Source organism: Lactuca sativa, chromosome 4 (assembly GCF_002870075.4).
Source record: "Lactuca sativa cultivar Salinas chromosome 4, Lsat_Salinas_v11, whole genome shotgun sequence".
Taxonomy (NCBI): Eukaryota; Viridiplantae; Streptophyta; class Magnoliopsida; order Asterales; family Asteraceae; genus Lactuca; species Lactuca sativa.
The window spans coordinates 106,694,532-106,717,617 of record NC_056626.2 but is presented as its reverse complement, the minus strand read 5'-3'; positions in this window follow the sequence as shown (position 1 = coordinate 106,717,617).

Genomic DNA, 23,086 nt, shown 5'->3' with positions numbered 1-23,086 from the left:
GCTGAAATTGAAGAATATGTGATGGATTGCATTGAAGCCTCCTCAATCAATCTGCTGCTATCTTAAACCTGTTGAAGTGATCCAGAAGATTTGTTCTCTCTGATGTTCTCTCTGAAGATTCTCAAGCTGAAAGCGCTATCTTTCAAGAATCAGTACGTCAAGCCTCGTCACCCGACGTGTGTTCAAAGCCAAACTCTGAAGAAATGCCCAACTGCTCAACATGAAGTCATTCATTGAAGATAAAAGCTGAAGCTAAGCTCTCGATGAAGATTAACAAGAAAAGCCAGCTACTTTTTAGGGGGAGCTTGTTGGGTCATTTAAGAAAAGAAAAGAAAGCTATAAACCAAGGGGGAGATTGTTGGGTCAAAAATATGGTTTATACTTTGCTTTTCTGAGAAATTGTATTTTTATGTATTGTTTAGCTGTTTACGGTCGGTGAGTGAGTTTACGGCCGTAAACCCTGTTTACGGCCCATGTTTTCCGTGTGTATATATATATATATATATATATATATATATATAGGGGTGAGGGGTGTGAGGAATAGAGTGATGAACACCAAGGAGCTTAAGTGTGTGTATTCTAAGGTGTGAGAGAAACTAGAGATAGAAGAGTGTGTGTGAACTATGTGTATGGAGCTTCAATCATTTCATTGAATACATCATAGATTCATCTTCTTCTTTTTTTTCTTTTCTTCTATTTGATCTGACATCATTCTTTTGATTGGGATTCCGCACCATCAAACGGATATGATTGATACACAAGCAGATTGGGGACTTACAATGCTTATGTTTATGCTTCTGATAGGTACCTTCTTAGTGAATTATTTACCTGCTCTTGTGTTATTCAACTCGGGCGTGAGTCGATCCTTTGTATCTCAATCTTTTAGTAGGGGTTTCAATATGAACCTTGGAGAGCTGGAGTGTCCATTGCAGGTTTCTATCAACAACAAACATGAGATTTCTGTATCGGGTGTTTTCCGGGATTATGTTTTGGAGATTTTTTGCGTGCCTTACTCAATTGATTTGATCCCTATTCCCATGGGTGACATATGTGTGATTGTAAGGATGGATTGACTGAGTAAATTCGGGGCTATGATCAATTGCGAGGGTCAACAGGTAATAGTTCGAAACCCAAGTGGGGAAGAACTAGTTGTTTATGGAGAGGGTACCAGATTGGGATCAACCTTTTGTTCTGTTTCTAGAGCTCGATAGTATATTCAGCATGGATGTATAGGTTACCTTGCTTATGTAGTCGCTACCCGAATTGGGAATAAGGTTTCGATTTCAGAGGTACCAATGGTTAAAGACTTTGTTGATGTGTTCCCAAAGGAATTGTCTAGTATTCCTCCGGAGAGGCAAGTCGAGTTCAGGATTAACTTGGTTCCGGTGCCCCTATTGCTAAGGCGTCGTACCATTTGACACCTCCTGAGATGCAAGAGTTATCTTCTCAGTTTTAGGAAGTATCGGGCAAGCAGTTTATCAGACCAATTAGTTCTCCTTGGGGAGCACCGATTCTGTTCATCAACAAGAAGGATGGTTCGCACCGGATGTGCATTGATTATCGGTAGTTGAATAAGTTGACGGTGAAGAAATGTTATCCCCTTCCACGGATTTATGACCTCTTCGATCAGTTGCAGGGTGCATCTTGGTTCTCCAAGATCGACTTAAGGTCAAGGTATCATCAGATTAGGGTTTGTGCCATATTTAAACAACTTATTTTTCCTTAGTTGTATCCTTTAGTCATCCTTCACTGCTCTACACCCTAAGAATGAAACCCTAGCCTCCCATATGTGTTGATAAGCTTTGGAAATAATTTTGTGTTGTTTTGTGTGCATTAAAGAAGGTGGTGCTTGATGACCAAGCTTGGGTTGGACTTGAGGTTGTAGATCAAGAATCTTTATTGAATTTGCTAGCACCAGAAGGTATAAAGTTCTCATGTTGAACCTCTTTTTGTTAGATTGGGAATAGGGCTTGTTTTTTAGCTCATTATGGTCTTATGAGTTCGCCTTGTGAGTTTGAGCCACTCCAAGAGCTAGGAATAATAGATCTTAACCTCTCTGATGTCCCTTGAGTAGAAAAATGTTATCTTGATGAATCATATTGGTCCATGCATGAGTTAGAGACCTTATTATGGGTCTTAATGGACAAAATTAGGTTTTAGGTTCCATTAAGACATGAAAAGTGGTAAAGTTGCAAACTTTATGCATTAATACCTTGAAATGAAGTAGATCTGAGGTTTGGACGTTAAGAGCTTAAGTGGTTAAGACAAAATTTGGACAAATGGGATTGTGGACGGTACATGGGGCTTAATTCCTGGTACGTTGCGCGTACTGGGACAACTACCCGTTTTCGAGTTAACACTCATACACCGCACGTACAAAAAGTACGTCAAGCGTACGAGCTGAAGTGGACTTTCGTCATTTTGGGGCATTTTTGGACTCGGGATTCTTTTGTTCTTCGGGCCTTAACTGGATCTTGGGCCTTATGTATGTTAGTCCATCGTTGGGCCTTAGGTTTACGATTTGGACCATTTTTGGGCCTTGGGTCATTATTGGGTTTTTAAGCCAAGTTTGTTGGGCCCATTACGGAAAGGGTAAAATAGCCTTTTACCCTAGGAGTGAAGTTGTGGAGTTGGGACCCTAGTTATGGTTACTGACCTAATTATTAATTAGGGTTTTGTTCGTTTGGTTAGTAAGGTGATTACTAGTTACAGCAGCCTGCGTATTTCGTTATCAGTAGGATCGGGGTGAGTTTGTTCACTATATTGTAGGACACTAGGATATGTTATGTGCTTGTAGTTCTTGTGACTCATGTTTTATGTGTTATATGTGTGCTTGTTTGCTATATGTATGTGGGGTGAAATAGACCCTGGGGTGAAATAGACCTGGTACAGCCTTGTGTTGACATGTGAGTTCAAATAGACTCAGGGGTGAAATAGACTCGGTACGGCTTGGGCCGACTCATGAGTTGAAATAGACTCGTGGTGAAATAGACCCGGTATAGCCTTGAGCTGGCAGATATGTATGGTATGTGGTATTTTGCGGAACCCACTAAGCTTTGTGCTTAAAGTATTTAGTTTATGTTCCAGGTACTTCTGGATCCAAGGGTAAGAGCTTGGGGTTATTACATCGCCTACACCATATCGTTCCACTTTTTATTCGACTCAGATGTACTTGGATGTTTTGATCATACTCTGATTTTATCATGGTGTTATGAATATGTTTTAAATGATGGTTTTATTATAATTAAAAAAGAAAATTTTAGTCTTAATTTTTGGGATGTTACAAGTTGGTATCAGAGCCTTGGTTTGAAGGATTCAGGTATACTCTCGGGTGTGGCAGAACTCAAACTGAGGATTTGGTAAATTTTACAAAAAGAAAATGTTTTATAAAAAAGAGGTTTCTAATAAAAGAAAGGGGTATGGTGCATGCAATCGACTGTGCTCAAGTAAGTTTTTCCAAAATACTCATATATGTTTATGTTATGCTTTGAATTGTGAATATGAGAATCGTATGCTAGTTTAGGGCTAAGGATCTGCTTAGGATTTACATGATAGAATTCTAGGAGAGATGCCTTTGTATGCCTACTATATGAGCTTGTAGACTTGCATGCTAGCACTGATCATTCAGTGATAGGATGGATTGTTTAGGTTATACTTGATTTCGATTACTCAATGCTTGAATGTTGCTTGTTTTGTGCTTTTATGAGTTCTAACTAATTTCATCTAATTGGTAAGAAAATATGTGAAGTTACGTATTATTTAGATTAAATAATTTTAGAAGTTTAGGTTTTAACTCTATTGCGCAACCCTTTTTGGAGTCCAACCGTTGTAGTGTGAGACCTTTCATTCGAACAATTATCTGGTGTCGGTGATATGCAATTTTATTTGCAAGTTAGTTACAGGGTGTTAGGGGGAGTTCCTTCTGCAGCTGATGGCGGGGAGTAGTGTAGTGGTTGCCCTAGGAAAGCCTAGTTAGAGATTTAGTGTTGGGAGCCTTGTCTTGCTGAGGATTGTATGTATGGATAAGGGAGTGACTTGGAGAATTTGAAGTGATCCTTGAAGAAAGTATGGATAGATGTGGAAGGTAGTATGGTCTTGTACTACTGAAAGCAGAGGATCCGTACGCAATTCAAGGAAAGTTGCAATGATACGAGGAAGCTTGTAGGGTATGGGATTCCTCAATGTGTGTGTATATGTATATATATATATATATATAAGGTTCGGGTTCGGGTTCGGGTTCTAGATTCAGACAGTTAGATGATCAGATGTAGGAGTTCACTTCGTTAGAGATTGCCGACAACATACTCGAGCAGACTCATGTGATCTTTGGTACGATCAAGGAGGGTATCATGGAGGTTTTTGAGGAGTGCTTGGGATCATTCCATTCTAATATGGTAGTGTTGATGGGAGCTCTCACTTTGACTTTCTGTGAGTTCTGGGCATGTGGAGCCCCGGAGTTCTTCGGGAAGAAGGATCCGATCACGAGCAGACATTGGTTAGCCGATGTCGCTAATGCCTTCTGCACTAGCAGTTTCCCCAATGGGGCAAAGGTCAGACTCGCTTCCTGTCTTCTGAAAGACAGAACGTGAGACTGGTGGGAGGTAGGACATGCCTTGGTGGCGAGGCGGTTGAGTCCGTGACTTGGGAGGTCTTTGTGACAAGATTTCAGGTCGAGTTTGCATCTGTGATTGAGGTATAATAGTTGGTGCAAGAGTTTCAGGATCTCCACCAAACGACTAAGACGGTGGCTGAGCTCATCGCTATGTTCCGCAAGAGGACATTGTTGGTTCCATAGTATGTGGCGGATGAGGAGATGAAGAAGGCGAGGTACCATGAGATTTTGAGGAGCGATATCTGGCAGTTTGTGAGCCGATCCAGTTGCAGGACACTATAGGATATGATAGGGAGCACCAGGGAGATGGAGATTAATTTGGAGATGGAGAGGAAGAGGAAGTCGGATCAGGCTTAGGGTTCATATGGCTCGGGCAAGAAGCCCAAGGTATTTGATTCGAGATCGAGAGGCCAGTAGGGTCGTGGCCGCTATGGAAAGTATGGCAAGACGCATGATGGAGGTTGCAGGGTTGGTGGTGATTGAGGTTGTTATAAGTGCGACAAGACAGGGAATTTTAGTCAGGATTGCATAGCTACTACCCATGGATCAAGCCAAATATTCTTCTATTTCAATAAGATGGGCCATAAAAGGCCCATTGTCTAAGTCTAGGAGAGGTAGGACCGGTTGCAGCTCCCGCTCTAACGACTTTGAGGATCATAGATGGCCGCCAGGGCAAGGTGGATGTGCCTATTGTGAGGAGCATGGATTTTCTACTAACAGCCGAGGAGGCTCGTGTAGCACCTGATGTGGTGACGGGTATGTATATTCTCCTTATCTATTTATTTATTTGGAATTATTCTAGTTATATTTGTGTGTTTCATTTTAGGATTGTTCCTCGTGAACGGTATCTCTACCTTAAAATTATTTGATTCGGGGGCTACCCGTTCTTTTATATCTCTTACGCTCAGCAAGAGGTTTGTTGGTACTCCGGGGGAGATAGTGATGGGTTGTATACAAACAATCCTATGTGTACATGCAACCCTAGCATTGGATCTATGTTTTCACTATTAGATACACAACATTATGAACACATAATGAAACCCTAAAGATGATTTCTATTTTCGAAATTAACCAAGAAGGTTAGATTACATACCTCTTGTTGTTATATTGTAATAACAACTTAAATCTTCAAACCCTAAGTCTTTAAAGCAAGCACCACAAGTGTAGTGCCTCTAATGGCTCACAAACAAACCTAGCAACCAAGGATTACTATGGAGAGAGAAGGGAAATGTAAAATTCGGCTCTAAGCCTCTCTTGGAGTGCCTTAGACGAAATCCAACCCTATAAGGGTTTATATAGGTGATAAGGAAGGTTTAGGATAAGGCAGGTGTATCTTAGATAACCCTAATCCCTTAACTTCCCCCCTAAGGCTTCCAAGGCACCCTTAGAGCCCAAGGAAACCCTAAGACATTCTAGATTTCGTTCCCCACCTCTAAGGGAGGTTCTAGAATGCTTCAATGCTCAACTTGTGAACATTATCACCTTTAGTCCCTGCAGTTTCAATTAATTCCTTTAATCCTAAAATTAATTCCAAATTAATTTCTGATTAAATATTAATTAAACAATATGATTTCTAATTAATATATTATATCCATAATACATTAATAAATCATTTATCTTGATTTCAAATTAATTTATTAACCAAGTAATAAATTAATAAATCATTCTTCTCTCTCCAACAATTATCCTATTCCATTGCCAGGTTTGAAGGCAACCCAAAAAGACTATGCACAATCGGGTCAAGTACTTGACAAACATGGTTACGGGCTTAGACACTAATCCAACAGTCTCCCACATGGATAATTCTAGTAACCACAAATGTAAGTACAACTCGATTAGCAATCGTAGCTCTCAAAGACGCTGTCAAACTCTGATCTTATTAGTAACCTGTCCTTCAGATAAGGGATCATATATTCCTCCATTCTAGATATCGTATAGACACGAGACATGGATTAAAATCATTCTCTTAGTCTATGTGTTGTTTCTCGATTTCCGATTTACGACGATCGACTAATTGAACAAATCAAATCAGCCCTAGCCCGGCCGAGCATTTACGTTTGTCATCACTAAATCATCGAGGGGCCAACATATATCACTTTTATCCCACTTTGGGTAAAAGGAACGGATAAACTTTGACTCAATGTTTGCTTGCACTCACTCACCAAATCATACACAACAATAAGTTTTATAACATCGAGTTACCGGTGCATTTACATATTAGCAATGTGCAACCGATTCACAAGATACAACTCACACATCTTGGTTTAAAGAATACAAGATATTATCGTCTCACCAATCGCTCGTGATAAAATCCATGAAGCGATCCAAGTGAACATGGGTTTAATCCAATGCTCAAAATCATATTCATAAGCACTCATTAACGTTGTAGCAAACCTTTGCTATGTCTAATATGCTCTAGACAATCTACAAACCAATTCATGACAGTCTTCATTCATACTTACTTCCAACGTATGACTGACTGTGGTCCGTTTGAATAATTCGATTATTCTTAATAAACTCAATTATTCTGGAAGTCAAAACATGCAAAGTGAAACACAAAGGTAATACTAATCCTATATGGTCCCAACCCTTGAGTATAAATAAAACACCTTTATTTAATCACCATATTGATTACTCATTATCTATTGTTTAACGTTTCAGATAATAAACTTTATAACTTGAATTATAACCACAATTGTCCCATGCTCCAAGCATGCACACTTTGGTTTTCAATGGTCTATTACTTTGTGAAATAGATCAAGTGAACACATTTTCAATCATTCTCATTTCACAAATCTGAATTCTTTACCATAAGCACAAGAATATCAAATTCTTGTTACTTATAGAATATGTCAGATTCTAATATTTTATGCAATGATCCTCTTGTGAAGTTACATCACAAAATCACAAAGACTCGGCCATCGAAATCACAAGGTACTCTATCAAAATAGTTACAGAAGAATTCTATAAATGTGATGTCTCTCACTCAAAGTACATTCTTTGAACATCCTTTTGCATAAAATTTTCTAATCTAGACATAAATTCTTTTAATTTCCAACTCCCTATTATGGAAACATTTCCATATTTACTATATGACAACTCATTCTTAATAGAATCTTATTTATTCATAATGATGTCGATATGGTCCATTCAATGCCATACTTCTAACTACTCACAAGCGACCAATCCTTAGCGAGCTTTGGATCGTCCTTTGATATTTGTTTAATTATCTTAGTCAAAACCGATTCTTGTCCTTTTCCCCTCTTAATGCGCTAGACATTTGGAAAAATTTTAGAATGGTGAAATATTATAGCATTTGCAATCGATCCTATACCCAAAGCGTATGGGACACGATGCATAATGTCTTACATAAAGATACGATAAATCTATCAATCTTTTGACATAATATTTCATGTGTCACGTTCTTACAATTTGAACTATGAAGAGGGATACCGTAATCATAATCAAAATTTTAAGAACACACTATGTATCCTTTGACTAAATTTATTAAAATTTCTCAATCTAAGCTTTAGATCTTGAAACGAAGTACAATATTCTCTCCCTTAATTACAGCAAAACAATTTTTCAACCCTTACGACATTGCAAAGTTCAACACTTGTTTTTCTATAATTAATATTGCTAACTTGCAATACTTACCATAATAATCATGCTCCCACTTACATGATGATTATTTCTTTACCAGCATAACACTTATGCTCCCACTAGCTTTAACATGTATTCAGAATTCAACTGAACTTCTAGAAAACAATTTCATAAGTTCATATTTCTAATACTAGATTCTTCGATAAGACTCTATCTAAGCTTCTCAAACTCATACACCTTTCCCTGGACAGCTCATATGTATATGTCTAAACGATTTTAAGACTCATATCAATAAGTCTAAGATGTTCAGACTATTTGCCATTTCCCACAATTCGAACTATGAAGAGGTATGCCGTAATTAAAGTTGAATTTGAGAAACCCAAATCATATAATGCTATCTTCAAAATATCTCTTAGTGAAAGCATTTCCTTACCATCATTCTTATGAACGAAAGAAACCTTATGACACTTAGATTTTGTGGTGTATTCATTCTCGTCCATGTGAATTTTTCGTAACCATAATCACAAGATAATGTTGATGACAAATCCAAAATCTTATGGATAGAACTTGCTTTTCTTAATTTCTTGCCATCAAGGTTCCCACCATTGCTTCCAAGTTATTTAGCACTTCACCCCTCCATTTCAATGTACTTTCCATTGAACAAGGTGCCTTGCCCTTATACAATCCATTGAGAACTCGTAGAACTCATTTGCATAATTAACTCAATTTGGAATGGCACAGAAACAAAATTATGTCAACACGATAGGTCGTAAACCTCAAGTCATGTGTTAATGTTGTATTATAAGGTCTATTCTTGATTTGTTCTTGAAACTTTTCAAGACCATTAAGACTCCCACTGACTCATTGACATATAAGATTCCCGTGTTAAGAAACATTTCTTGACAAACAAATATTCAAGAGTTAGTGCAACTTTTATCAAGACAAAACTTTTCACATAATTGGTCTTAGTTGGTCTTTGTCTTATCCAAGACATCACAACTTACCAATTTCAAATGTGCGAGAACAAGAAAACCTTTTCCAAGTTCCACATTTGATGAATGTTATAGACCTTCTTAAGACTTATCACCTAATTCACAATCTTGGAGTATAACTCTAAGACTTGACATTGGAACGAAGTATGATTGACTTCTTGATTTAACCATTTTCACAATTCTCATTTCCTCTTCTTAGACATACAAATTGTACTAAGAATCACTTAGAGGATCAATTGAGATATGGTTCTTAATCATTAAGTCTGATCATAAAACAGAATAAAAGGTACTCTCCCTTCTTCTTAGAACAGAGAAACTTTTATCATTCTGCCTACTTGATTCTTCTTATTCGTTCTGCTATTGATTGAAACTCTTTTAATAAATTCAAAATTATACTTAATCTTATAAGTGTAACCATATTTACTAAACATTAGTAAATCACGACGAATATCTTGTCACTCTTGTGGTGGACTTGATCAACACACAACTTTGTGTACTTGATCTCATTGTCCTTCACTTGACACTTTGCCAACGACTAGTCTAAATTTCCCAAATGTGATAGTTTTCATTCATCATGCAATTCTTGTTGCACGATTCCAAGTTCCTATCCACTTGAAACTTGGGGGATGAAAACTCTCCCTACTTGTTAAACTTTTGACGCTTCCACAAGTAATCTAATTAAGAATCAAATCCATATTTCTAATATTTAGAAGTACATAAACATCAATTTTTTCATATATTCCATTGCAAGGATAATCAAATAAGATAAAATCCAAAATTTATTTTATTCATCAAAACAGCTGAAAACATGTCCTTACAACGCAAAATTCAAATGAAAAACTATGTATTCTAATACTCCTAACAAATATATCATAACTTCCTAAGCTCAAAATCTTATCTTCGAATCCATGCGATCGCAATCCATTTCTTCGTGACCAGACTCATCTTGCTATTCCATCAACCTTCCTTTCTTTTCTTTGATCCTACAAAACATGCACATGTAATCTTATCACATCATTTATAAAGAATAGGAATTTAATGGAGTTAGATAGTGGATTTTTATACCCACTACCAGAAAACAGGGCTTTAATGACGCGCAATCTATGACACACAGTGATTTATGACCCGTAAAAGTGGGTATCGTAAAAAAATGTCATCTCTGTTAAAATTTAAAGGATTTAGGGTACGCATTTTCGCGTGCCCTAGGATTAGATGTCGTTTTATAATTTTTTTCACCTAAAACGCGCCTCCTCTTTACTAAATTTGAGCGGGAAATGAAATCCTAAAAATTAGAAAAGCCCGCCTTCCTTTTCTCCATCACTTTTGTTTCCCTCTTTGCCCTAAGCCCTAAGCATGTTTTGTTGATACTTCCCCCTCAAACGTCATTGTGACTCCAGTCGTGTTACCCTTCACTACAGTTCCAAAACCATAACCACATGAGCCGCTTAATAGGCCACGAACCACATTCTAAACGTTCCGTACCCAAACGCAGTACAAAATTAATCCCGACGCCGGCCGAAACGCTCTCTGTTACAGCGTCGTCACGATCCAATCAATCAGTCAGTTTGTGATGCGAATGTGTTTGTATCGACTTGGGTTGCTCCGATTCATGATTGGGTTCAGCGAATTGATGATTTATTTGGTGATTGGATCACCGATTTGGTGATTGGATCGCCAATTCGGCGATTGGCAGGAATTCCGTCGACAATTCCAAAAATCACTGATTCATCAAAAAACCACTTCGACTCTTGTTTTGATTCCTCGATACTAGGTAAGATTAGCATATTATTTCAAACCCCTCTCCCCTTATACTTCAACTTCTTCAATTACATGACTCTCGTTTTTAAATGTTAACAATTTACCACTGAGCAGTGACTTTCAGTCTCCAATTTATATTTTGCTTCTCTTCTATTGCTATTCTTCGTATTGAGTTCACGTGGTTCATTAGTTAATATGAACTTAACTCAAATCCTTGAATTTTGTACATGAATGTGGTTGAATATAGTTACATTGTCCTCACATAGAATATTGTTAATCCCACCTACAGGCTACACAACGGTCAGGGCATCCTATTAAATCCATATGCAGTAGGCTCAAGGCAAAGGAGGGTAGGATCAGAGGCAATCTGATGGGGAAGCGTGTTGACTTTCAGTACGTACAATCATCACTCCAGGTCCAACCATTAACATTGATCAACTGGGAGTACCATGAAGTATTGCTTTGAATCTTACTTATCCTGAGACTGTTACTCCTTAATCCTTATAACATTGAAAAGTCTTCTTCTTCTTCTTCGCTTTATTATATTTTTCTCTACTTCTTCTTGTTTGAGTTTTAGCTAAACTTGTTTTTTCTTCCATTTTCCATTAGGCTTAAGGAGCTTGTTGAGTATGGTCCTCATCCTCCTCCTGGTAAACCTGGAGCCAAGCATATTATCAGGGACGATGGTCAAAGGCTTGATCTTCGTTACTTGAAGAAAAGCAGTGATCATCATCTGGATTTTGGATACAAGGCATGTTGTACCTTCTGTATATCCTTAATTATGTTGTCATTCTTGATAAATGATAACCTTGTTATCCTACACAGGTGGAGAGGCACTTGAATGATGGAGATTTTGTGCTTTTCAATCGACAACCGAGTCTGCATAAGATGTCTATAATGGGGCATAGGATTAAGATCATGCCATACTCCACCTTCTGGTTAAATCTATCTGTCACTTCACCATACTTCACTTGAATGATGGAGATTTTGAGTTGTTAAAGGTATGCCATTGTAGCTTATGTTCTAAATTATATAAATGACAAATATACCCTTCTGTTTGTAATATACACACTTTACTTGAAACAACATAAATTCATAGGAAAATGAACATATGGAACTTCTGCAATGTTGCCCAAGCTTGAGAAGGCAAAGATAAATAGGGCCGATGTGGTTTTGGAAGCAGAAAATGTTGCTTCAGAGACTATACTATTCCATCTAATCCTTATCAAGTGCCTAATGGAGTACCTATTGTGGGTAGTTCAGTAAAACTTGATGTTTTCAGAAGGAGATATGCTTGATAAATTATATATGATTTTGCATTTTTTTTGTTTTCAGAAGGAGATATGCCTGATGGGAGTTGGAAGTGTGGTAAATGTAACAACATAAACTACCATTCATAACGAAATGTAACAGAAATAATTGTGGTGCTGAAAATGAGAAAATCTACATCCAAATGGAACTGTGTGATTAGATTCTTTCCATGATCAACAACTCCAACAGATTATGTGCAGAGAGTGAAGTGTTGGAAGCAATGCACCAGGTTAATTTTTTTAATCTTCAATAATATTCATATCATATTGCACTATAAATGCGTATACATAATAGACATGTTTGTATATTTGGCTTGAATACTCGTATTTTTATTCCTAAGTAGTGGAACCGAATTCCTTGGTTGACCCACCCACGACATGGCATCAACCTCACCATACTTCCTTTTTTTATGTTTTGATTATGAAAAATTTTAAGGCGATTGCTGGAGAAGCTGGGGTTCCATTTTTCTACCGGGTAGGTTTCGAATTTGAAGAAATGTAAGTAAATTTTATCACACTTTTATAAACATAATGCTCGATTGCTTGTGTTGTGGGAAAAACTTTATCAATTTTATGCTTTCAAACTGTTTACATGATGACATAGAACAGATTTATTTATGTTTTAGACTAAATGTATTGCTGGTTGTTTCAGGCTCCATGTATCATCTTTATTGATGAGATAGATGCTGTTGGATCCACTAGAAAGCAGTGGGAAGGTCATACAAAGAAAACACTTCATCAACTGCTTGTGGAAATGGACAGGTTTGAACAAAATGAGGTACCCACAGAAAAGTCAAGTCCTTTTTTGTTTTTTTTTCTTCTTATACTTATCACGTACCCCTCTTCTTCTTCAGAGCTATGAACTTAATTTTTATAACAAGGCATAATTTGAATGGTTGCGACAAACTTGCCTGATATTCTTGATCCAGCTTTAACAAGACCTTCAGTGAGTTATGATGATGTCCCTTAATAGCAATGTAGTATTAGGTTATATAGTTAGCGATGATTATTTGTATTTGACATTTTAGTGCAATGAATTATCTTTCTTATTTATTGTATTTTATGTTGTATTTTGTGTGACATTAACTTTTGTGCAATGGATTGTATTTTTTGTATATGGTATTTTATTTTCTATTATCAGACATGAAATGCAAATTTAATTTGAAAATTAATAAATCTATAAATAATTTTTTTTTTAAAATAAAAATAAAAATTACGATACGCAAAAATGTGTGTCATCTTCATTTATGACATGGCCTTTCTTGACAGCGGCTTTAATGATACGCATTGTGTGTCATAAATGCGTGTCATAAATGCATGTCGTAAATGCGCGTCATCTCTCGTTATGACAGGGCCTTCCTTGACGCGCATTTGCACGTCGTCTGAGCGTTTTACTACGCGCAATGAGCGTCGTAAAAGGCCTTTTTCTAGTAGTGACCTGAAGCAGAGCCACACTTCTTGACTCTTCCATCTCTTAGACTCTTCAGTTCCTTTGGCAGCTTCGAATCCATTTCCCTTTCCCTTGGCAGCAGAAACATGTGGCCTCTCCTAGAGCGTCCACGGAAGCATGGTTGGTTGATTCACTAGACAAATATGCTTCATTACTTCGCCAAATCATTTCTGATTCAACAACAATAAGCATGTAAGTTAAGTCAATGAGGGTCGCGTCAATTTCCATCATATAATACTCTCTTATGAACTTATCATATGATTCAGGGAGTGACTGAAGAACCCAGTCCACAGCCACCTTATTGGGGAAAGACGCACCTAACATAATCAACCTATCGATGTGTGATTTCATCCCTAGCTAGGACGTGAGCACACACAGGTTTACCATCTTCATGTTGCATTGCCAATAGGGTCTCGATGATCTTGAACCTTTCAAATCTTCGATCTTGTGGGTTGGGGAGAACAACGGGAGAGGAGGAGGGAGTGAGATCAAGCTAGTCCATATTGATCCTTCACTTTGGAACAAGCTATCACTTTCAATAGGAACACCTTTTCTTTGGGATCCAGGAAGACCACGGTTAGAATCAGACATCTACAAAACGAGAGAAATTTCAAGTTAGTTGATTGATTGAGTCCTTAATAAATCACCCAAATGAGATATTAAGGCTAGGACCCAACACAATACGCCACAACCTAGAAAAGGGATGCCGTAATCTAGTTGCAGAATATTTGAAGGTAAGTGAATGACGATTCACTAATTTTCCACCATGAAAAACGAAAAAAAAAAATTTAAGTTTTAAATTTATGAAAAACTCCTAGATACTTTGAGATTCATTGAACATTTCAATGGCATGTTTAAATCTCGATATGCCCCTCTAGTTTGTGACTGGGATACCGAGGATCACAAAGCGGGTGTGAATAACCATGCAAACTTACATGGTGCCCCCACATGTTACAATCATCTATTCGATGTGCCGGTAAACCACACACGCTCCACCGAACTATGACAAACATTGAGTCACCCTTTGCTACCTTCGCTTAGAGCCATTTAGTGTGCCGGTAAACCACACGCTCCACTAACGTCTTCACAAGGGTACAAAGTGTAATTTCATGGAATTGCATCAATTCACTTTTGCCTAAGTAAATAAGATTGGGAATTTGTAGAACATTTAATTACTTTTGTACTTCATTATACTTCTAATGGAAGGTTTGTGTCCTATCCTACCCGTTCGGCTAACGACCCTCCACTAATCAAGAGTGCGGTGGGTAAGAGTGGATACCCATTCAATCGCCATTTTATAGGCAATTTTCTTAAACACGCCTTATAGACCAACTTCGTGAATGAGGCCTACTAACGGTAAGACTGACTTTTACTTATACATATATATAATGTTAGACTTTTAATGTTATATATAGTATACGGTGTGTTTTACACTTTTAAAATACTAGGTGGTCAAATATAACAATTATACTTTTAACTGTAAACCAAAACTTTTATGGATTTATTAAACTTCTTTTAATTATACACCTTAATTAATTAATAAAACCATAAGGGTGTGATTTTAACTTTTTAAAACAATACTAGGGTTTTAGAATTTAACATTCCAAAATTAAACTTTTAATCAACTTTTAAATTCCAAAACTTGAGGGCAAGATTTTGAAACTTTTTCAAAACAATTTAGTTTTAATTTCTCTTAAAAATTTTCGAATTTATGACATGTAAATTAAAATTTTAAATGTTAAAACTCTTGATTTAATAATTATCTTGTATTAGACTATTAATTTAATTATTAAATCATAAGGGATTATCTAAATCATGAGGATAATTACCATTTATACATTTAAAATATCCTAATCCCTTAATTATCTCCCTAGATCTCGAAAATAAAGATAGGATAATGCAAAATCTATAATTAACATATATAACAATTAGAGGATAATTACAAGATATGGGATAATCCAAATCCCTAAAATTTAGGATTTTATCTTGGGGAGGAGGCAAATTTCGAAAATCAAGGGATTAAAACAAACCCTAGATTTCGAAATTTAAGGGTTTAAGTAAAGGATTTGAAGATCTTATTCAAACTCTTGCAAATTAGGGTTTGCAAACCCTAATCTCGAAAAACCCTAGCCTCCTAGGGTTTATTGGCAATAAACCCTAATATGTCAAGTTCATACAATTGAATAAGCTAATTGAAAACGAGTTAACCAATGGCTCTGATACCACTGATGGGTTTTATACAAACAATCCTATGTGTACATGCAACCCTAGCATTGGATCTATGTTTTCACTATTAGATACACAGCATTATGAACACATAATGAAACCCTAAATATGATTGCTATTTTCGAAATTCACCAACAAGGTTAGATTACATACCTCTTGTTGTTATATTGTAATAACAACTTAAATCTTCAAACCCTAAGTCTTGAAAGCAAGCACCACAAGTGTAGTGCCTCTAATGGCTCACAAACAAACCTAGCAACCAAGGATTACTATGGAGAGAGAAGGGAAGTGTAAAATTCGGATCTAAGCCTCTCTTGGATTGCCTTAGACGAAATCCAACCCTATAAGGGCTTATATAGGTGATAAGGAAGGTTTAGGATAAGGCAGGTGTATCTTAGATAACCCTAATCTCTTAACTTCCTCCCTAAGGCTTCCAAGGCACCCTTAGAACCTAAGGAAACCCTAAGACATTATAGATTTCGTTCCCCACCTCTAAGGGAGGTTCTAGAATGCTTCAATGCTCAACTTTTGAACATTGTCACCTTTAGTCCCTACAGTTTCAATTAATTCCTTTAATCCTAAACTTAATTCCAAATTAATTTCTGATTAAATATTAATTAAACAATATGATTTCTAATTAATATATTATATCCATAATACATTAATAAATCATTTATCTTGATTTCAAATTAATTTATTAACCAAGTAATAAATTAATAAATCATTCTTCTCTCTCCAACAATTATCCTATTCCATTGCCAGGTTTGAAGGCAACCCAAAAGGACCATGCACAATCGGGTCAAGTACTTGACAAACATGGTTACGGGCTTAGACACTAATCCAACAGATAGATTGTCCATTAGAGGTTGAGATTGCGGATGATCGATTAGTCCGGGTAACGAGGGTTCATTGGGGTTGTGTTCTAGATATGTTCAGCGAGCGGTATTCGATTGATTTGGTTCCTATTCCTTTGTGTGGGAACAAGGTTAATGTAGGGATGGACTGGTTAAGTCCCAATGGGGCAGTGATTGATTGTGAGCATCAAATGGTACGTATTCAGACGCCAAGTGGGGGAGAGTTAAGAGAGTGCTCAGCGTGGGTCGATTCTATGTTCAGCAGCTAGGGCTAGAAGCTATCTTCAGCAGGATTGTTCCGAATATGTCGCCTATGGTATGGATACCCAGGAGAAGGGTAAGGCGACTATGGATGATGTGTCGGTTGTTGGGGAATATCCGGATGTGTTCCTAGAGGACTTTCCTAGAGTGCCTTCGGAGAGGAAGGTGGAGTTTAGGATTGACTTGGTTCCTGGTGGGGTTTTGATAGCCAAAGCACCACATCTAGGGATGCCAATGGGGGCAAACGAGACGAGGAGTGCATCCCCCGCCTCCGCCCCTGAAATTTCCCCGTTTCCCCGTCCCCCCGGATGTGGTACTTTGGCTATTGGAGTCGTACCAACAATCCCCTTTATTACCCGGATATGTTCCCAGAGGACTTGCCTACAGCCTTTCTACCCCCGCCCCTACCCCCAAATCCCCTTTATTACCACCTCCCCTGCCCCCTACTGATTTTGGGCTGCCTTTTTTTAGGCTAAAAGAAGTTGTTGTTTGGGCTAAAAGAATGGATTTTTTACGTAACAAATAATATTTATAGAAGAATTTTACATGTTAAAAATAAAAAAGTTATGAAATCTTAGAAACATTGTACTAACAACTTAACATGTTTTTTGTTGAATTTTAGAAGCTCAAAATCATGTTATTGTTTATTATATTTAAATAATTAATATATGTATAATTTATTAACGGGGTCCCCATGGAGGTTCAGGACGGGACTGCCCACCTAGGCCCCTGCTCCTGAAATTAAAAGGGGGGTTTAACCTTGCCCCCGTCCCCATCCCTGCCCCCGGTTTTTTTAATAAATACCCTTGAACGAGACAGGGCCCCCACGAGAATTTTTGACATCCCTAACCGTATCGGTTGGCTCCTCCAGAGATGCAAGTGTTGTCTACACAGCTGCATGAACTATTAAACAAGGGGTTCATTCCACCGAGTAGTTCTCCATGGGGAGAACCAATCATGTTTGTGAAGAAAAAGGATAGGTCACATCATATGTGTATCGACTACCGAGAGTTGAATAAGTTGACAGTGAAGAACCGTTATCCACTCCCGAGGATTGATGATTTTTTTGACCAGCTTCAGGGTGCATCTTGGTTTTCCAAGATTAATCTCCATTTAGGTTATCATCAGATGAGGGTTAGAGAGGAGGATGTATAGAAGACGACATTTCAGACTTGTTATGGTCATTACGAGTTCGTGGTAATGCCTTTTGGGCTCACCAATGCTCCAGCCGCATTCGTGGATCTCATGAACCGCGTGTGCCGACCCATGTTGGTCCCTGGCCGAGTACGCTAGGCGTACTCCATGAGTATGTTGAGGGTACTAGCTCAAAGTTTGGTTGCATAGGCACCCACGTACGTTGGGCGTACGTGGAAGTATGTTGGGCATACGCTAAGCAGGGGCGAACCCTAATTTTTAGGGTTTATGCCCTATTTAAACAACTTATGTTTCCTTGGTTGTATCCTTTAGTCATCCTCCACTCCTCTACACCCTAAGAACAAAACCCTAGCCTCCCACAGTGTATTCTTGAGCTTTGGAAGTAATTTTGTGTTATTTTATGTGCATTAAAGAAGGTGGTGCTTGGTGACCAAGCTTGGGTTGGACTTGAGGTTATAGATATAGAATCTTCATCAAATTTGCTATCTATAGAAGGTATAAAGTTCTCATCTTGAACCTCTTTGTGTTGGATTCAGATTAGGGCTTTTTTTGAGCTCATTATGATCTTATGAGCTCTCTTTGTGAGTTTAAGCCACTCCAGGAGCTAGGAATGATAGATCTTAACCTCTCTGATGTCCCTTGAGTAGAAAAATGTTATCTTGATGAATCATATTGGTCCATAAATTAGTTAGAGTCCTTATTATGGGTCTTAATGGGCAAAATTAGGTGTTGGGTCCCATTAAGACATGCAAAGTATAGTTGCAAACTTTATGCATTAATACCTTGAAATAAAGTAAACCTAAGGTTTGGATGTTAAGAGCTTAAGTGGTTAGGACAAAATTTAGACAAATGGGACTATGGATGGTACGTGGGGCGTAATTCCTGGTACGCTGCGCTTACTGGGTCAACTGGTCGTTTTCGAGTCAACACATGTACGCCACATGTACGAGGAGTACATCGAGCGTACTCGGTGAAGTGGACTTTCGGCGTTCTGAGATCTTTTTGGACTCGAGATTCTTTAGGGCTTTTGGCCTTAACTGGATTTTAGGCCTTATCTTTGTTGGGCCATGGTTAGACTTAGGTTTATGAGATGGGCACTTTTTGGGCCTTGGGCCATTATTTGGTTTTTGGGCCATGTTAGCTAGGCCGATAAGGAAATGGTAAAATAGTCTTTTACCCAAGGAGTGAAGTTGTGGAGTCGGGACCCTGGTTATGATTATTAACCTAATTATTAATTAGGGTTTTGTTTGTTTTGTTAGTGAGGTGATTAGCAGTTGCAGCAACCTGTGGATTTCGTTATCAGTAGGGTTGAGATGAGTTTGCTTACTATATTGTAAAACACTAGGATATGTTATGTGCATGTACTCTTTGTGACTCCTGATGTATGTATTATATGCTTGTGTGCCTGTTTGCTATATGTATGTGGGGGTGAAATAGACCCCGCAGTGAAATAGACCTGGTATAGGTTTGTGCTGACATATGAGTTGAAATTGACTCAGGGGTGAAATAGATCCGGTTTGGCTTGGGCTGACGCATGAGTTGAAATAGACTCATGGTTGAAATAGACCCGGGGATAAAATTGACCCGGCACAACCTTGAGCTTGCAGATATGTATGGTATGTGGTATTTTGGGGAACTCGCTAAGCTTTATGCTTACGGTTTTTATTGATGTTTTAGGTATTTCTAGATACAAGGGGAAGAGCTCAGGGTGATCGCATCACACACACCATATTATTCGTCTTTTTATTCGACTCTGATGTACATGGATGTTTTGATCATACTCTGATTTAAGGATGTTATGAATATTTTTTGAATGATGGTTTTATTATAATTAAAAAAGAAATTTTTAGTCTTAGTTTTTGGTACGTTACAGGAGGTATGTGTATGAGGATTTCGATTGTTTCGCCATTGTTGGATTTCATCAAAGAGTCTCATGTTGAGGGAGTCAAGGAGGAAAACTGGAAACAAGAGAGGATCAGGGGCGAGATCGACAAATTTGTCACCGATAGTCGGGGAGTGTTAACCCAATGTGGTCGGGTTTCTGTTTCGGTTTCTGGCGGGGTCAGGCTGACAATTTTGGATGAGGGATATAAGTCTCGCTTTTCGATACACCCAGGAGCCATCAAGATGTACATGGATTTGAGACTTAGCTACTGGTGGTCGTGCATGAAGAGGGAGATAGCTTGGTATGTCAAGACTTCCTTGAGTTGTCAGATTGACAAGGTCGAGCACCAGAGACAGCATGGCAAGTTGCAGCCATTGGAGGTTCCCATGTGGAAATAGGAACATATTACTATGGATTTCATCACCAAGCTACCCCGAACGGCTAAGGTGCACGATGCAATTTGGGTGATAGTGGATCGGTTGACCAAGAGTGCCCAGTTCTTAGCTATTTGTGAGAGCAACTCGATCGAGAAATAGGCCGAGTTGTATGTTCTCAACATTGTTGCTCGACATGGTATTCCAGTCTCCATTGTATCTTATCGAGTTGTTACGTTCACATCTAGTTTCTAGTAGAAGTTCCATGAGAAATTGTGTATGAGATTGCATCTCGGCACTACTTATCATCTGTAGACAGATGGTCAGAGTGAGCAGACCGTTTAGACACTTGAGGATATATTGAGAGCTTGTGTTATTGATTGTGGGGGGAGATGGGAATCCTACCTTCCTTTAGTTGAGTGCTCGTACAAAAATAGCTACCACGCCAGTATCGATGCACCGCCTTTTGAGCTCCTCTATGGGAGGAAGTATCATACCCCAGTGTATTGGGGAGAGGTTGGACATAGAATCATGGGAAGGACCAAAGTAGTACTTCGGACGACAACACTTATTCAACAGATTAGACAAAGACTTCAGACGGGTCAGAGTCAGCTGAAGAATTATGACGACAAGCGACGATCCAAGTTGAAGTTCCAGGTCGGAGATATGGTTTTACTAAAGGTGTCACCCTGGAAGGTTGTAATACGCTTCAAAAAGAGGGGCAAGTTGGGTGTAACAGACCAAAATCTTAGTTAAAAATTTTCATTTTTAATTAAGAAATTCATTCCCATAAATTATAAAATTCCAATTACAATTGTTTTCAAGATTCATAACATCAAATAAAACCAGAGCGGCCCAAATAAAATGCCAAAGAATGCATGTCGCGCCATCACGCCGGGCTCTTGCCCTTAGATCCTGAAGTACCTAAAACAACCAACAAACTGTAAGCTAATGCTTAGTGAGTTCCCCAGAGCATACCCCATATAATCCACATAACCATATAATTTGTATCAATCAGATAAGCCATGCATATAAACATATAAGGAGGCCCTGGAAACCGTCCAGGGTCTTACCCCGGGTGCCCTGGAAACCCTATAGGGTCTTAGCCCATTGCCTCAGGAACCCCCTGAGGTCTTAACTAAGGATGCCATGGAAACCCTCCAAGGTCTTACACCCTAGTGCCTCGGGAACCCCCCGAGGTCTTTACTTAGGATTCCATGGAAACCCTCCAAGGTCTTAAACCCAAGTGCATCGGGAACCCCCCCCCCCCCTCTTCGAGGTCTTTCATGCAAGTGTTGGATTAATGTCTAAGTCCATAACTATAATTCGTTAGACTTGACCCGACCCGGCATGGTCCATTTGGGTTGCATGGCGTCATGCATTTGGATAAACTATAATGAGAGAAATAACACTTAAGTTTTGTTAATATATTATAAGTTCTAATATATTAATAAGATTGTTTAATTAGTATTGTTCAAGAATTAATCTAGGATTAATTAAGTGATCAAAAGGAGACTAATTAAATATATGGGTTGATTGTGTAAATCATTCATTCTTATATATGTGGGCTTGTGATCCAAGATTCCTTATGTTGGACTAAGTCCATGGGGTGACCCATGGATACTCCATGGAGGTTAAAATCCATGGAGCATAAGGAATGGGAAAAGTTATGAGTTACATGGTGTAAGCCTAATAGCCACCATATAAAAGAATCCCATGGCTCAAGAAATCGTGCACTAATGTGTGAAAGAAAGGGCTAGCCAATTTTCATGAAATTTGGATTTCTCTCTAATCTATTCCAAGTGTATTTGGTGTTGTGTGAACCATTTGAGGTGTCACACTTGGGGCACTAGGCACTCAAGCTTCATGAAGACATTCCACATCCAATAGGTATGTAATTCTAACTTAATATATTCATATTAATCTTGTTATTATGCTAGTTAGGATGAATACCTTGGAAAGTTCATATTTGTATGTATAATAGAGAAAACATAGATCCAAGGTATTTAGGGTTGCATGTACACTTAGGAGTGTTAGAATGCTCAAAACCCAACAACAAGTACCACAAATACAACTAGCATACCACATAGCAAATAATCAACTAGCACATCACATAGTAATAATGGGTCGGCCTTGATGCCTTCGACCCATTGGTATGGTAAGGAGACTCACCTCTCAAGAAATGTTGAATTGATAAGTTCAAATCCTAACTCACACTCCGAACTCAACCGTCTACAACCTCCCTGTAATCACTTCGACAAAACCCCGAATTAACAAAGATACCCTTACAGTCAAACTCGGTCAACCTAGTTCAAGTCAAAGTCAACAGTCAAGGTCAACATTCCATGCTTGACCTATCTAGTTGAGTGCATCTGGCAACATGTCAAGTTCCTTCATTGTTCAGAAAGCCAGGATAACCCTAGCCAACTCATCGAGGTATCTCACCAACTCGCCGAGTTCGCTCAGTATTCAAAAGGCAGGAAAACCCTATCCAACTCGCCGAGTTGGTAAGGCAACTCGTCGTGTTTTTCCCCTGTTGCATACGTTTGGATTTTCCTTTGATTCTAGGGACTTTAATGCTTAGATTTGAATTCATAATGTGTCTT